The sequence below is a fragment of the Hyla sarda genome, chromosome 3 (genome assembly GCF_029499605.1).
Source record: "Hyla sarda isolate aHylSar1 chromosome 3, aHylSar1.hap1, whole genome shotgun sequence".
Taxonomy (NCBI): Eukaryota; Metazoa; Chordata; class Amphibia; order Anura; family Hylidae; genus Hyla; species Hyla sarda.
The window spans coordinates 241,418,836-241,435,167 of record NC_079191.1 but is presented as its reverse complement, the minus strand read 5'-3'; the positions used below and the strand labels follow the sequence as shown (position 1 = coordinate 241,435,167).

The 16,332-nt window shown below is 42.5% G+C and overlaps 1 protein-coding gene across 1 annotated transcript in view; it reads left to right on the top strand.

Annotated features, from left to right (window-relative positions):
• Nucleotides 1-12,843: 12,843 nt before the first annotated feature.
• Nucleotides 12,844-16,332, top strand: part of TRAF3IP2 (TRAF3 interacting protein 2) — a 41,871-nt gene continuing 38,382 nt past the window's right edge. Inside the window, exon 1 of the mRNA XM_056566339.1 lies at nt 12,844-12,946. The gene's annotated coding sequence lies outside the window, so the exon portion shown is untranslated. The remainder of the gene's footprint in view (nt 12,947-16,332) is intronic.

The following is a 16,332-nucleotide window of genomic DNA, read 5'->3' as shown; positions in this document are numbered from 1 at the left end:
AGCCCTCATATTTTTTCAAAAAGTTAAAATATGTCCATTTTATGATGCTGACATAAAGTGGACATATTGCATTTGTGAATAAAAATAAAATTTATTTGGAATATCCATTTTCCTTACAAGCAGAGAGCTTCAAAGTTAGAAAAATGCTAAATTTTCAAAACTTTCATGAAATTTTGGGATTTTTCACCAAAAAAGGATGCAAGTAACGCCGAAAATTTACCACCAAAATAAAGTAGAATATGTCATGAAGAAACAATCTCTCAGAATCAGAATATTCGGTAAAAGCGTTTTAGAGTTATTAATGCGTAAAGCGACGGTGGTCAGAATTGCAAAAAAGGGCTCAGTCCTTAAAGCACAACTATCATGGATATTGTACCCCCAGACTAATAACATGATAGTATAGATGATGATATGTGTAATGCAGTTATACCTTTGGCTGCTCTTTATCACTCTTTATCAGCAGGAAAATAGTTTTATCGTGTGGTCAGCAACAGTCGGGTAGGCGTGGCTGGGGATCGTAATGCCCCACCTCTGCCACGCCTATCCCCTGTAAGTGAGCGCTGGACCACTGTGTGATTGACACACAGGTCCCCACCCCCCGATGTCCATGATGTGCGGGCCGGCGTGACTCCACGGAGCCTATACATATAATGTGCACCTTTATGTTATATGAAATACAGTGCTTGTACTCCTCTTCTTTCTTCTCATGGTGCTCGCTCCCTGCCTCTAGCACTGCGCAGGCGCACTGAGCTGGTGGCAGACAACGGGAGCGAGCTCACTGCCTGTAGTGAAAGCAGAAGCAGTGCGTCTCCGGCACCATGAGAAGAAAGAAGTACGGGCACTGTATTTCATATAACATAAAGGTGCACATTACAGTATATGTATAGACTCAGTGGAGTCACGCCGGCCCGCACATCATGGACATCAGGGGGTGGGGACCTGTGTGTCAATAACACAGTGGTCCAGCGCTCACTTACAGGGGATAGGCGTGGCAGAGGTGGGGCATTACGATCCCCAGCCACGCCTATCCGTCTGTTGCTGACCGCACGATAAAACTATTTTCCTGCTGATAAAGAGTGATAAACAGCAGCCAAAAGTATGGCTGCATTACAAGTATCATCATCTATACTATCATGTTATTAGTCTGGGGGGTATAATTTCCATGACAGTTGTGCTTTAAGGTGAAAAAGGGCTGCATCCTTAAGGGGTTAAAAATCTTAATCCTTCCAGTACTTATCAGCTGCTGTATGCTACAGAGGAAGTTCTTTCCTTTTTGAATATCTTTAATTTCTCTGTCCATGTCAGAAACTGTCCAGTGCAGTAACAAATCACCATAGCAAACCTATCCTCCTCTGGACAGTTCTTGACATGGACAGAGGTGTCAGCAGAGAGCACTGTGGTCAGACAGAAAAGAAATTCAAAAAGAAAAGAAGTTCCTGTGGAGAATACAGCAGCTGATAAATACTGGAAGGATTAAGATTTTTAAATAGAAGTAATTTAGAAATCTGTTTAACTTTCTGCCACCAGTTGATTAAAAAAAATTGATTTCCACTGGAGTATCCCTTTAACTTCACTCTACTGGGTCCACTTCTGACTTTGGCTCAAAGCTGCAATATTGCATAAGATCTGATGCAAATATATATGTATACAAGAAGGTTGACTGCAGCACACCAGAGAATTCACCAGCGTATTCAAGTTAAGGATGTAACTTGAATAACTTTATGTTACTTGAATATGCTGGTGTGCTGCAGTCAACCTTCTTGTATCCACTCCGTTGGACCCAGGACTGGGGTTCCTGTGACTGCCTGCACCCCCACCTGTGCTAGATTACTCCGGTGTGCTGCTCCTCCTCTTCATTTGGTATATATATATATATATATATATATTTTTTTTTTTTTTACAGTGGAACAAAGGGCTGTCTAAGAATTTACAAACCATTGGCAAACCTGGGACAGAGACCTTGCCACATGCTGCTGGTATGGAGGTATCTGACTAGCTGGGAAATATAATCTACAGTAACTTTATACAGCCACTAGATGGCCACATAGAATTACTAAACCTCCTACGGCTTCATTTAAAAAAAAAATGAAGCCAAACAGCATGTCAAACAACATGCACCTCGTAGATAAATTTGGCTCAAAAACACAGATTCAACTTTACAAAATCACGCAAACCAACACTGATGATAAATCCCTGCTTTTATCTTTTAGGTAAAAAAAATGTTTACTTTTGTGTCCTCTATTAATTATTTCTTTAAAGCAGTGGTCTCCAAACTGCAGTCCTCCAGATGTTACAATACTACATCTCCCTGTATGCTGTCCAGGCATGCTGGGAGTTGTAGTTTTGCAACATCTGGAGGACTCAGTACTGGTTTTAAACTTAATGTGGCCCTGGGCAAAATTAAAAGTGGGGCCCCAAAAGCCAAACAAGTCAGTCACGTTTAGTTCATTCAGGATGTTGCATGCCGCCAAGAGTGTTGCAAGTTTATTAACCTATGAAGGAGGCAGGGCATACCTATATGCCCTGCACCCGCTTCCCTGCTATGATGCGGGCTATCAGCCTCCAGGACCCATGTCTAATGCCGTACATCACCGATCGCGGTGATGCCCAGCATTAACCCCTTAGACGTGGCGATCAAAGTTGATTGCCACGTCTAATGTGGAAGTAAAACAGCTCAGTCGGCTGTTTGGGACCGCCGCAGTGAAATTGGCTGGATCAGCAGAGCACCGATAACACTATGGCATAGCATTGAACAGTGTATGCAATCACTACACTTCATCCATTCCTGGAAAATAAATTTAGGGAACACCTGTCTGTTCCAAATGTCCACTTCCCCCTCACATATGGATGTTCCTTTTCCGCTGAATGTATGTAACTGTCAGTTAGGTCCATAAGAAATATCGGCCTCAAATGCGAAGAGTTCTCCCACATGAGCTCTGTCGTATTTCCAGGCAACAATTCGGAGTCACATGTTAGTTGTTCCCAGAACGATGAAGCAGAGCATAGATTAAAAATTGCAATTTTCAAAAGCTACCAATTTGTTTACTTTTACGGCCCACTGTTCAAAAAACACTATAACCCTTGTTACATTCCTTAAGGGGTGTAGTTTCTAAAATGGTGTTCTTGCTGTTCTTGTACAACAGGGGCTTTGCAAACGCACATGGCCCCTGACTTCAATTCCTACAAACTTTTCACTCCAAAAGCCCAATGGCGCTCCTTCTATTCTGAATATTGCAGTACGCCCGCAGAGCACTTTACTTCCACATATGGAATATTTTCTTTCTCAGGCGAAATTGCACTACAAATTTCGGGGGCCTTTTCCTCTATTACTCCATGTGAAAAAGAAACATTTGGGGTAACACTATAAATATAGTGTTACCCCAAATGTTTCATTTTCCTGGAGGGGTGTTGTCACGATCACACCCTATTGGTCCAGCCAAAACGCTAGAGAGAGTGTGATGGTGCAAGGGTTAAAGCCACCAGACCTCTGGGTATCCACTACAAGTTACAGCAAGTCACCAAATTAACCCTTAGATAAACATGTTTCACCAGAGCTTCCTTCAGAAAGGTGAGCTCATATATTTAGAGATCAAAGACCAGAGCTGATTAATTAAATATTTAATCTGATAAAAGGTATCACAGTGATACGTATAAAATAAACAAATGACATACAGGTACAAAAATATATAAAAGAGTTCAGAAAACAAAAAGAAAGTCCTTACAGCATAATGGTATAGCAGTCCTTGTGAGTGAGAGTCCAGCTGTATCTTAGGATGTCTTGTCAGCTTTTGCCACAGGCCTGAACAAAGGTTTGTCCAGCATCTCAGTTTTATAGTGGGTTTTTTTTTTAGGAGGGAAAAGGGAATTCGTCTGACCCCACAAGGGGGACTACCATCCCTCTTTCCTGGTCCCTTATCTTAGTTTGTTTTATGATGGCCAGAGTGCCTGACTTCAAAGGAGGTATAACTAACACAGACAGACAGATCCCCCAATGAAGCTGGAATACACAAAAACAAATACATAGTCTGAATGAACCCTCACCCATGCCTTAGATTATACATTATACACAAATACAATTATAATACACATGTATGATTCCATAATCAGGCCTTGGGCCTTACACCTCTCCCTCAAGATGGGGACAGAGAGATCTTGCCTCTCCAGGCTGATAGATCTGTCTCCCTTAACCATCTATTTCTTTTCTTGACACCACAGGCCCTGCATTCCCAGGCAAAGATGGCACTGAAGGGGCCTATTTCCTCATTGAGCTGCCTTTTCTTTGCAGCTAAGAGCTGTGGATTGATCTCTACATCCTGAAGGGATCCCTGGCTCTTAGCTTCCTCCACTAGGTCTAGTAGGGGGTCACTACCCAGCCCTTCCTCTGGTGCACTACATACACTGAGTACCACCTCCTCAGGGTCATCCTCAGGGTCTTAGTATGCCTTTAACATATTAATGTGGTACTGCTTCTGCCTCTGACCTTTCTCATCAAGGGCAACTACATATGCGGTGGGTTCTAGGCGCTGCAAAATGGGGAAGGGACCCTTTCAGGTAGCCTGCAACTTATTCTGCCTGATGGGGTTCAGAAACATTACCTTCTGTCCCACTTCATAGACCCGGTTCCTTGCATTGCGATCATACCAGCACTTCTGCCTTTACTGTGCCTCTGTGAAGTTGTCATGTACCAGCCCAGTCAATGCCACCACAGAAGTCTCAGGGGCATGTAGCCCCCCTTCCCATACCCCCTAACTAAATCTAGGGGTCCCCGCACTTTGCGACTATACAATAATTGAAAGGGCGAGCAACCTGTAGACTCTTGGGGTACCTCCCTGTAAGCGAATAACAGATGGGGTAAATACCTTTCCCAGTCTCTGCCATCTGATTCTACAAAGATTTTCAGCATTTGTTTTAAGGTCCCATTGAACCTCTCGCAGAGACCATTTGTTTGGGGTGGTATGGGCTTGTTACCAAGTGCTGTACATTCACCTTCTTACAGGAGACTTTGCATGAGATTGGACATGAACTGTGTGCCCTGATCAGTGAGCATTTCACTGGGGAGCCCCACCCTGCAGAATATACTGATCAGTGCATCTGCCACCTTATCTGCCCGGACGGAGGATAAAGCAACAGCCTCAGGGACCTGGTTGCATAATCCACCACAGTAAGAATAAATTGCTTCCCTGTGCTGTGGGTATAGATAGAGGCCCCAAAATATCCACTGCCAATGGTTCAAAAGGTACAGATGGGACTGGTAGGGGGACTAGGTTATCCCCTCTTTTCTCCACCGCTCCAGACACCAGAAGAACGGCTGTGTGTCCTCCAGCTGCTGGTGGAGAATTCTTCTTGTTGGGGCAAGTGGCACTCAGGTGCTCAATCTTATTGCATCTGTACAATCGGTAGGGGTCCCCCTGACCCAATGTGGCTCCTGTTGCTTTAGGTGATGAAGGCAAGAATTTCCCGTCCGGCCTGGTGGTGCTTTGTGGTTGTGTGGCTCCCCTCCAGGTGCTTGCTCCAGCTTGTGCAGATCCATGCTTTGCTGCTGGCACCCGGTTATTGGCAAAGTCATCTCCTAGTTCTGCTGCTTCCGCTGCTGTCTTGGGCTTGCGGTCCAAAATCCACTCTCTGGTTTCAAAGCTCCGTGTTTGGAGAAACTGATCAAGGAACATCAAGTCCTCCAGGGCCTCATAAGTAGTGACTTGTAGGCTCCCAGTACATTGCCTGAATGCAGTCCTTAGCTGACCTGCATGTTGAGTGCACCTTTTTGTGACACTTAGTTGCAAAGTCTGAAATCTTTTCCGATAAGCCTCTGGAGTCAGAATAAAACTTTTTGGCAGGGCAGATTATATTGCCTCATAGTCCTGGTCACTTTCAGAGGGAAGCGAAGCAAACACATCCAGAGCTTTCCCTTGCAACCGTGGGGTTAGATATCATCCCCACTCTTCCTTAGGTAGATGGAACTGCTGGCAAACCTCTTCAAATCCCCTCAAGAACACATCCAGATCACCATCTTTCTCCAACATGGGGAAATGTTCCAAGCGGGGTTTGTGGTCTCCTTGAGCCTGCACATCACTGCGTGCAGATAAAGCATCCCCTCTCAGCCTCAGAACCTCCCATTCATGCCTCCGCTGGGCCTCTCTTTCTGTGTCCTGTGCCTCCCTCTCTGCAGTTTGGTACTGTAGAAGCAGTTGGAGTTTCATATTAGCATCCACATTCCCAAGGTGTTGTAACGAAGTCTGCATATAAGAGTCCAAGGCCTCATGTGGAGTACTGTCCTGATGGGGAGTAATGTTGTTGCATTCCAGGGAGTAATGTTGTTGCATTCCCCAGGAGAGATCAGTCCTTGGATGGCAGTCCCAGCTGTAGGACTTTGTCTCATGCCACTCAGCTCTTCTGCACGGGCATCATACTCCACAAGATCAGCAATAAGTTGTTCCTTGTTCTTTCCCGCAGTAGGGATGTCCTTTTCTTGGCACATTAGCTCCAGTGCAGGCTTGGACTGCTTGCAATATGCCTCCATATTTCCGAGATGAGACAGAGGAGGTAAAACAGGAGATGGGGAGGGCAGAACTGCCTTGCACTCTTTTTAAATGTCTTTTAAACCAGCACTGAGCTCTGTCTTTGGAATTTACACACAAGAATATGTATGCAATTTCTTTTAGTGCTAAGATTTCTTTACAGGTAAAATCCAGCAAGCAGTAAAAATCTCTAAATATATCCCGACGCTGCCACCAGTTGTCACGAGCACATCCTATCGGTCCAGCCAAGATGCTAGAGAGAGTGTGATGGTGCAAGGGTTAAAGCCACCAGACCTCTGGGTATACACTACTAGTCCCAGCAAGTCACCAAATTAACCCTTTGATAAACGTGTTTCACCAGAGCTGCCTTCAGAAAGGTGAGCTTCTATATTTAGAGATCAAAGACCAGAGCTGATTAATTAACCCCTTAAGGACCGAGCATTTTTCCGTTTTTGCACGTTAATTTTTTCCTCCTTAGATTTAAAAAATCATAACCCTTTCAATTTTGCACCTAAAAATCCATATGATGGCTTTTTATTTGCACCACCAATTCTACTTTGCAGTGACATTAGTCATTTTACCCAAAAATCTACGTCGAAATGGGAAAAAAATAATTGTGCGACAAAATTGAAGAAAAAAACATCATTTTGTAACTTTTGGGGGCTTCTGTTTCTACCTTATCTTTCTTCTGTAGGTCCATATGATTAAAATGATATCCTACTTATATAGGTTTGATTTTGTTGTACTTCTGGCAAAAATCATAACTACATGCAGGAAAATGTATACATTTAAAATTGTCATATTCTGACCCCTATAACTTTTTTACGTGTACGGGGCAGTATGAGGGCTCATTTTTGGCGCTGTGATCTGAAGTTTTTAGCTGTAACATTTTTGTATTGATCGGACTTTTTGATCATTATTATAATTTTTTTCATGATATAAAAAGTGACCAAAAATACGCTAATTTGGATTTTGGATTTTTTTTGGAATTTGGGAAAAGAGGGGTGATTTAAACTTTTAATAAGGAAGGGGTTAATGGGTGTTTTTTTTTTCAACTTTTTATTCAACTTTTTTCTTTAACACTTTTAGTCCCCTTAAGGGACTTTTAGGAGGAATCATTAGATTCCTCATACAGATCAATGTGGTTTCATAGAAACACGTTGATCTGTGTACACTGGGCTCGATTGACAAAGCATGGCGATACACCCCACTGGACCACCAGGGATGGTTTAAATGTCCCTTTAGACGCCACTGTCAACTTTTACAGCGGCGATCTAAAGGGTTAATAGCCACCCGCGGCGATCAATGCATGTCAGCTGTTAATGCCAGCTCTCAGCTACAAGAATCAGCCGGGGGCTGGCCGGTATGACGCGTGCCATACAACGGTTGCTGTCTCAGGACAAGGACGGCAACCGGTTACACATTTAATCTGAAAAAAGGTATCACAGTGCTACGTATAAAATAAACAAATGACATACAGGTACAAAAATATATAAGCTCAGCATGACAAGTTCAGAAAACAAAAAGAAAGTCCTTACAGCATAATGGTATAAATGCAGATTTTTCTCCTCCACTTTGCTGCTATTCTTGTGGAACACCTAAAGGGTTAACAAACTTTCTGAATGTTGTTCTGAATATGGAGGTGCAGTTTCTAGAATGGGGTAATTTATTGGGAAATTCTCACAGAAAGGCCCGTGAAATCAACTTCAAACTTAACTGGTCCCTGAAAAATTAAGATTTTGAAATTTTTGTGAAAATTTTTAAAATTGCTGCTATACTTTGAAGCCCTCTAGTGTTCTCAAAAAGTTAAAACATGTCAACTTTATGATGCCAACATAAAGTAGACATATTGTATATGTGAATCAATATATAATTTATTTGGAATGTCTATTTTCCTTACAAGCAGAGAGTTTCAAAGTTGGAAAAATGCTAGATTTTCAAAATATTCATGAAATTTGGGGATATTTCACCAAGAAACTATGCAAGTAATGACAAAAATTTACCACTATATTAACCCCTTAAGGACCAGGCCATTTTACACCTTAAGGACCGGAGCGTTTTTTGCAATTCTGACCACTGTCACTTTAAACATTAATAACTCTGGAATGCTTTTAGTTATCATTCTGATTCCGAGGCTGTTTTTTCGTGACATATTCTACTTTAACTTAGTGGTAAAATTTTTATGGTAACTTGCATCCTTTCTTGGTGAAAAATCCCAAAATTTGATGAAAAAAATGAAAATTTTGCATTTTTCTAACTTTGAATCTCTCTACCTGTAAGGAAAATGGAATGGATATTCAAAATATATTTTTTTTGGGTTCACATATACAATATGTCTACTTTATGTTTGCATCATAAAATGTATGAGTTTTTACTTTTGGAAGACACCAGAGGGCTTCAAAGTTCAGCATCAATTTTACAATTTTTCACAAAATTTTCAAACTCACTATTTTTCAGGGACCAGTTCAGTTTTCAAGTGGATTTGAAGGGTCTTCATATTAGAAATACCCCATAAAAGACCCCATTATAAAAACTAAACCCCCCAAAGTATTCAAAAGGACATTCAGTAAGTGTATTTACCCTTTAGGTGTTTCACAGGAATAGCAGCAAAGTGAAGGAGAAAATTCACAATCTTCATTTTTTACACTCGCATGTTCTTGTAGACCCAATTTTTTAATTTTTGCAAGGGGTAAAAAGGAGAAAATTTTTACTTGTATTTGAAACCCAATTTCTCTCGAGTAAGCACATACCTCATATGTCTATGTAAAGTGTTCGGTGGGCACAGTAGAGGGCTCAGAAGGGAAGGAGCGACAAATGGTTTTTGGGGGGCCTGCCGCATTTAGGAAGCCCCTATGGTGCCAGGACAGCAAAAAAAAACACATGGCATACCATTTTGGAAACTAGACCCCTCAGGGAACGTAACAAGGGGTAAAGTGAACCTTAATACCCTACAGGTGATTCACGACTTTTGCATATGTAAAAAAAATATATATATTTTTTACCTAAAATGCTTGGTTTCCCAAAAATTTAACATTTTTAAAAAGGGTAATAGCAGAAAATACCCCCCAAAATTTGAAGCCCAATTTCTCCCGATACAGAAAACACCTCGCATGGGGGTGAAAAGTGCTCTGCTGGCGCACTACAGATCTCAGAATAGAAGGAGTTACATTTGGCTTTTTTGAAGGAAATTTTGCTCTGGGGGCATGCCGCATTTAGGAAGCCCCTATGGTGCCAGAACAGCGAAAAAAAAAACCACATGGCATACCATTTTGGAAACTAGACCCCTCGGGGAACGTAACAAGGGGTAATTTGAACCTTAATACCCTACAGGTGTTTCACGACTTTTGCATATGTAAAAAAATATATATATTTTTTACCTGAAATGCTTGTTTTCCCAAAAATTTTACATTTTTAAAAAAGGGTAATAGCAGAAAATACCCCCCAAAATTTGTTAGGCAATTTCTCCCGAGTACGGCGATACCCCATATGTGGCCCTAAACTGTTGCCTTGAAATACGACAGGGCTCCAAAGTGAGAGCGCCATGCGCATTTGAGGCCTAAGTTAGGGACTTGCATAGGGGTGGACATAGGGGTATTCTACGCCAGTGATTCCCAAACAGGGTGCCTCCAGCTGTTGTAAAACTCCCAGCATGCCTAGACAGTCAACGGCTATCTGGCAATACTGGGAGTAGTTGTTTTGCAACAGCTGGAGGCTCTGTTTTGGAAACAGTGGCGTACCAGACGTTTTTCATTTTTATTGGGGAGGGGGGTTGTATAGGGGTATGTGTATACGTAGTGTTTTTTACTTTCTATTTTGTGTTAGTGTAGTGTAGTGTAGTGTAGTGTAGTGTTTTTAGGGTACAGTCACACGGGCGGGGGTTCACAGTAGTTTCTCGCTGGCAGTTTGAGCTGCGGCAGAAAATTTGACACAGCTCAAACTTGCAGCCGGATACTTACTGTAATCCTCCGCCCATGTGAGTGTACCCTGTATGTTCACATTGGGGGGGGGGGGGGACATCCAGCTGTTGCAAAGCTACAACTCCCAGCATGTACGGTCTATCAGTGCATGCTGGGAGTTGCAGTTTTGCAACTGCTGGAGGCTCCGTTTTGGAAACAGTGGCATACCAGACGTTTTTCATTTTTATTGGGGAGGGGGGCTGTGTAGGGGTATGTGTATATGTAGTGTTTTTTATTTTTTATTTTATTTTGTGTTAGTGTAGTGTAGTGTTTCTAGGGTACAGTCGCACGGGCGGGGGTTCACAGTAGTTTCTTGCTGGCAGTTTGAGCTGCGGCAGAAATTTTGCCGCACCTCAAACTTGCAGCCGGATACTTACTGTAATCCTCCGCCCATGTGAGTGTACCCTGTACATTCACATTGGGGGGGGGGGGGGGTACATCCAGCTGTTGCAAAACTACAACTCTCAGCATGTACGGTCTATCAGTGCATGCTGGGTCTTGTAGTTATGCAACAGCTGGAGGCATACTACTTTGGCTGGGGATGCTGGGGATTGTAGTTATGCAACAGCTGGAGACACACTGGTTTTCTACTTAACTCAGTGTGCCTTCAGCTGTTGCAAAACTACAACTTTCAGCAGTCACCGACAGCCAACGGGCATGCTGGGAGTTGTAGTTATGCAACCACCAGATGCACCACTACAACTCCCAGCATGCACTTTAGCTGATTGTGCAAGCTGGGAGTTGTAGTTATACAACAGCTGAAGGTACACTTTTCCATAGAAAGAATGTGCCTCCAGCTGTTGCAAAATTACAAGTCCCAGCATGCCCATAAGAGAATGCTGGGAGTTGTGGTGGTCTGCCTCCTGCTGTTGCATAACTACAGCTCCCAGCATGCCCTTTTTGCATGCTGGGAGCTGTTGCTAAGCAACAGCAGGAGGCTGTCACGCACCTCCAACGATCCACGCCGCACAGGTCAGTCCCTCGTCGTCGCCGCCGCTGCTTCTGGGGCCCCGATCCCAACAGGGGCGCCGGGGATCGGGGTCCCCAGCACCCGGGGTGCACGTCCCGCACCCGCTCACATCCTCCGGAAGAGGGGCGGAGCGGGTTGCGGGAGTGACACCCGCAGCAGGCGCCCTGATTGGTCGGCCGGTAATCCGGCCGATGAATCAGGGCGATCGTGAGGTGGCACCAGTGCCACCTCACCCCTGCTGGCTCTGGCTGTCTCTGACGGCCCCGATCAGCCAATAATTCCGGGTCACCGGGTCACTGGAGACCCGATTGACCCGGAATCCGCCGCAGATCGCTGGACTGAATTGTCCAGCTATCTGCGGCCATCGCCGACATGGGGGGTCATCATGACCCCCCTGGGCGATATGCCCCGATGCCTGCTGAACGATTTCAGCAGGCATCGGGCACCGGCTCCGCTCCAGATGGTTGCGGGGGGCCGGTAAAACACATGACGTTCTCATACGTCATGTGTCCTTAAGGACTCGGAAATGGAGACGTATGAGAACGTCATGTGTCCTTAAGGGGTTAAAGTGGAATATGTGACAAAAAAACTATCTTGGAATCAGAATGAAAAGTAAAAGCATCCCAGAGTTATTAAAGGGGTATTCCAGGAAAAAACGTATTATATATACATCAACTGGCTCCAGAAAGTTAAACAGATTTGTAAATTACTTCTATTAAAAAATCTTAATCCTTTCAGTACTTATGAGCTTCTGAAGTTAAGGTTGTTCTTTTCTGTCTAAGTGGTCTCTGATGACACCTGTCTCAGGAAACGCCCAGTTTAGAAGAGGTTTGCTATGGGGATTTGCTTCTAAACTGGGCGTTTCCCGAGACAGGTGTCATCAGAGAGCACTTAGACAGAAAAGAACAACCTTAACTCAGAAGTTAAGCTCCTTAACAACCTTAACTCAGAAGCTCATAAGTACTGAAAGGATTAAGATTTTTTAATAGAAGTAATTTACAAATCAGTTTAACTTTCTGGAGCCAGTTGATATATTAAAAAAAAGTTTTTTCCTGGATAACCCCTTTAATGCATAAAGTGACAGTGGTCAGATTTGCAAAAAAGGGCTGAGTCCTTATGGTCTATTCACACGTACAGTATTCTGCGCAGATTTGATGCACAGGATTTTCTGCTGCAGATTTCGATGTAAACTAAATAACTGAACACTGCTTCAGATCCTGCGCATCAAATCTGTGCAGAATACTGTACGTGTAAACAGACCCTTGAGGTGAAAATGGTCTGAGTCCTTAAGGGGTTAAAGATCACATAAGAAAGCACAATCTTCCAGGAGTTCAGTCATTCTAGCTTCTTACCTCATAGGGAGGAGTGGATAACAAATATTATTTGCATACTGACACTAGTTCCTCTTCCTGGTTCTACCCTCACATCTTAGACCTAGGGTACGCAGCATTTACAGATTGTAAGCTTCTGCCCATAAAAAGAACAGGACATTATCATTACAAAAGGTAAGGGCAACAGTTGTGTAGGTCTATATGGTATCAAATGTATTTGTATAAGATTTATGTCCACTTCACACAAGTCAGCAAAGTGAAAGTAACACAATCTGTATGTATTTAGGGACAGGATAGCAGTTTCACAACGACGGCGACATTGACGAGGGGTAGAAATGTGTGTTTGTAAATACAGTATTTTGGGAATTATTGACATTTGGCCTCATGTATCGATTGTAGTACATACTGGGTAAATACGGGTTACAAGGTTAAATCCACCAGCCTCTTGATTTACAGACCTTGGCATACACTGTCTATGCTTAGTGATCTCCAAACTGTGGCCCTCCAGATGTTGCAAAACTACAACTCGAAACATGCCCGGACAGCTGTTGACTGTCCGGGCATGCTGAGAGTTGTGGTTTTGTAACATCTGGAGGGCCACAGTTTGGAGACTCATGCTAGATAACTGGGTGCATGTCCCCATAGCTCTGAACGTGATCAGTAAATTACTGCTACTGTGACCCCTACCATTAAAAGATTGGTCGTCCAGTGAAAGCAGGCAACAGAGACCAGTGCTTGCCCATGCGGCCCGTAAAGCAATATTTGTTATCCTTCTACACACAGTCATAGTTCTATCCTGTTTGGCAGGTACAACATGTTTAGCAAGATCTTTCTGCTTCTGTTGGTGATATACACCATGGGGAGAATATATCTTTATTGTCTGTGGTAGATGTATTTTACAGTCAATCATTGTTACATGTGAAAGTGCTGACATGCATCAAATTTATGAAATGGCGCAGAGCATATGATAAGTTTGTCTGAGCAATAGGCAGGGGAAATTACCTCAGCACAGTCCATTTCAAAAGTGTGTTGTGTGTTGCTGTATTGTAGTGCGGACCCTCTGCTGACCCCCTATAACTTTCTTATTTTTCTATATACAGGGCTGTATGATGGCTTATTTTTCTATATACAGGGCTGTATGAGGGCTTATTTTTCTATATACAGGGCTGTATGAGGGCTTATTTTTCTATATACAGGGCTGTATGAGGGCTTATTTTTCTATATACAGGGCTGTATGAGGGCTGATTTTTCTATATACAGGGCTGTATGAGGGCTGATTTTTCTATATACAGGGCTGTATGAGGGCTGATTTTTCTATATACAGGGCTGTATGAGGGCTTATTTTTCTATATACAGGGCTGTATGAGGGCTTATTTTTCTATATACAGGGCTGTATGAGGGTTTATTTTTCTATATACAGGGCTGTATGAGGGCTGATTTTTCTATATACAGGGCTGTATGAGGGCTGATTTTTCTATATACAGGGCTGTATGAGGGCTTATTTTTCTATATACAGGGCTGTATGAGGGCTTATTTTTCTATATACAGGGCTGTATGAGGGCTTATTTTTCTATATACAGGGCTGTATGAGGGCTTATTTTTCTATATACAGGGCTGTATGAGGGCTTATTTTTCTATATACAGGGCTGTATGAGGGCTTATCGATGAGGGCTTATTTTCTATATACAGGGCTGTATGAGGGCTTATTTTTCTATATACAGGGCTGTATGAGGGCTGATTTTTCTATATACAGGGCTGTATGAGGGCTTATTTTTCTATATACAGGGCTGTATGAGGGCTTATTTTTCTATATACAGGGCTGTATGAGGGCTGATTTTTCTATATACAGGGCTGTATGAGGGCTGATTTTTCTATATACAGGGCTGTATGAGGGCTTATTTTTCTATATACAGGGCTGTATGAGGGCTTATTTTTCTATATACAGGGCTGTATGAGGGCTTATTTTTCTATATACAGGGCTGTATGAGGGCTTATTTTTCTATATACAGGGCTGTATGAGGGCTTATTTTTCTATATACAGGGCTGTATGAGGGCTTATTTTTCTATATACAGGGCTGTATGAGGGCTTATTTTTCTATATACAGGGCTGTATGAGGGCTTATTTTTCTATATACAGGGCTGTATGAGGGCTGATTTTTCTATATACAGGGCTGTATGAGGGCTGATTTTTCTATATACAGGGCTGTATGAGGGCTGATTTTTCTATATACAGGGCTGTATGAGGGCTGATTTTTCTATATACAGGGCTGTATGAGGGCTTATTTTTCTATATACAGGGCTGTATGAGGGCTGATTTTTCTATATACAGGGCTGTATGAGGGCTTATTTTTCTATATACAGGGCTGTATGAGGGCTGATTTTTCTATATACAGGGCTGTATGAGGGCTGATTTTTCTATATACAGGGCTGTATGAGGGCTGATTTTTCTATATACAGGGCTGTATGAGGGCTTATTTTTCTATATACAGGGCTGTATGAGGGCTTATTTTTCTATATACAGGGCTGTATGAGGGCTTATTTTTCTATATACAGGGCTGTATGAGGGCTGATTTTTCTATATACAGGGCTGTATGAGGGCTTATTTTTCTATATACAGGGCTGTATGAGGGCTTATTTTTCTATATACAGGGCTGTATGAGGGCTTATTTTTCTATATACAGGGCTGTATGAGGGCTTATTTTTCTATATACAGGGCTGTATGAGGGCTTATTTTTCTATATACAGGGCTGTATGAGGGCTTATTTTTCTATATACAGGGCTGTATGAGGGCTTATTTTTCTATATACAGGGCTGTATGAGGGCTGATTTTTCTATATACAGGGCTGTATGAGGGCTTATTTTTCTATATACAGGGCTGTATGAGGGCTTATTTTTCTATATACAGGGCTGTATGAGGGCTTATTTTTCTATATACAGGGCTGTATGAGGGCTTATTTTTCTATATACAGGGCTGTATGAGGGCTTATTTTTCTATATACAGGGCTGTATGAGGGCTTATTTTTCTATATACAGGGCTGTATGAGGGCTTATTTTTCTATATACAGGGCTGTATGAGGGCTTATTTTTCTATATACAGGGCTGTATGAGGGCTTATTTTTCTATATACAGGGCTGTATGAGGGCTTATTTTTCTATATACAGGGCTGTATGAGGGCTTATTTTTCTATATACAGGGCTGTATGAGGGCTTATTTTTCTATATACAGGGCTGTATGAGGGCTTATTTTTCTATATACAGGGCTGTATGAGGGCTTATTTTTCTATATACAGGGCTGTATGAGGGCTTATTTTTCTATATACAGGGCTGTATGAGGGCTTATTTTTCTATATACAGGGCTGTATGAGGGCTTATTTTTCTATATACAGGGCTGTATGAGGGCTTATTTTTCTATATACAGGGCTGTATGAGGGCTTATTTTTCTATATACAGGGCTGTATGAGGGCTTATTTTTCTATATACAGGGCTGTATGAGGGCTTTTAGCTTTTTTCTATATACAGGGCTGTATGAGGGCTGATTTTTCTATATACAGGGCTGTATGA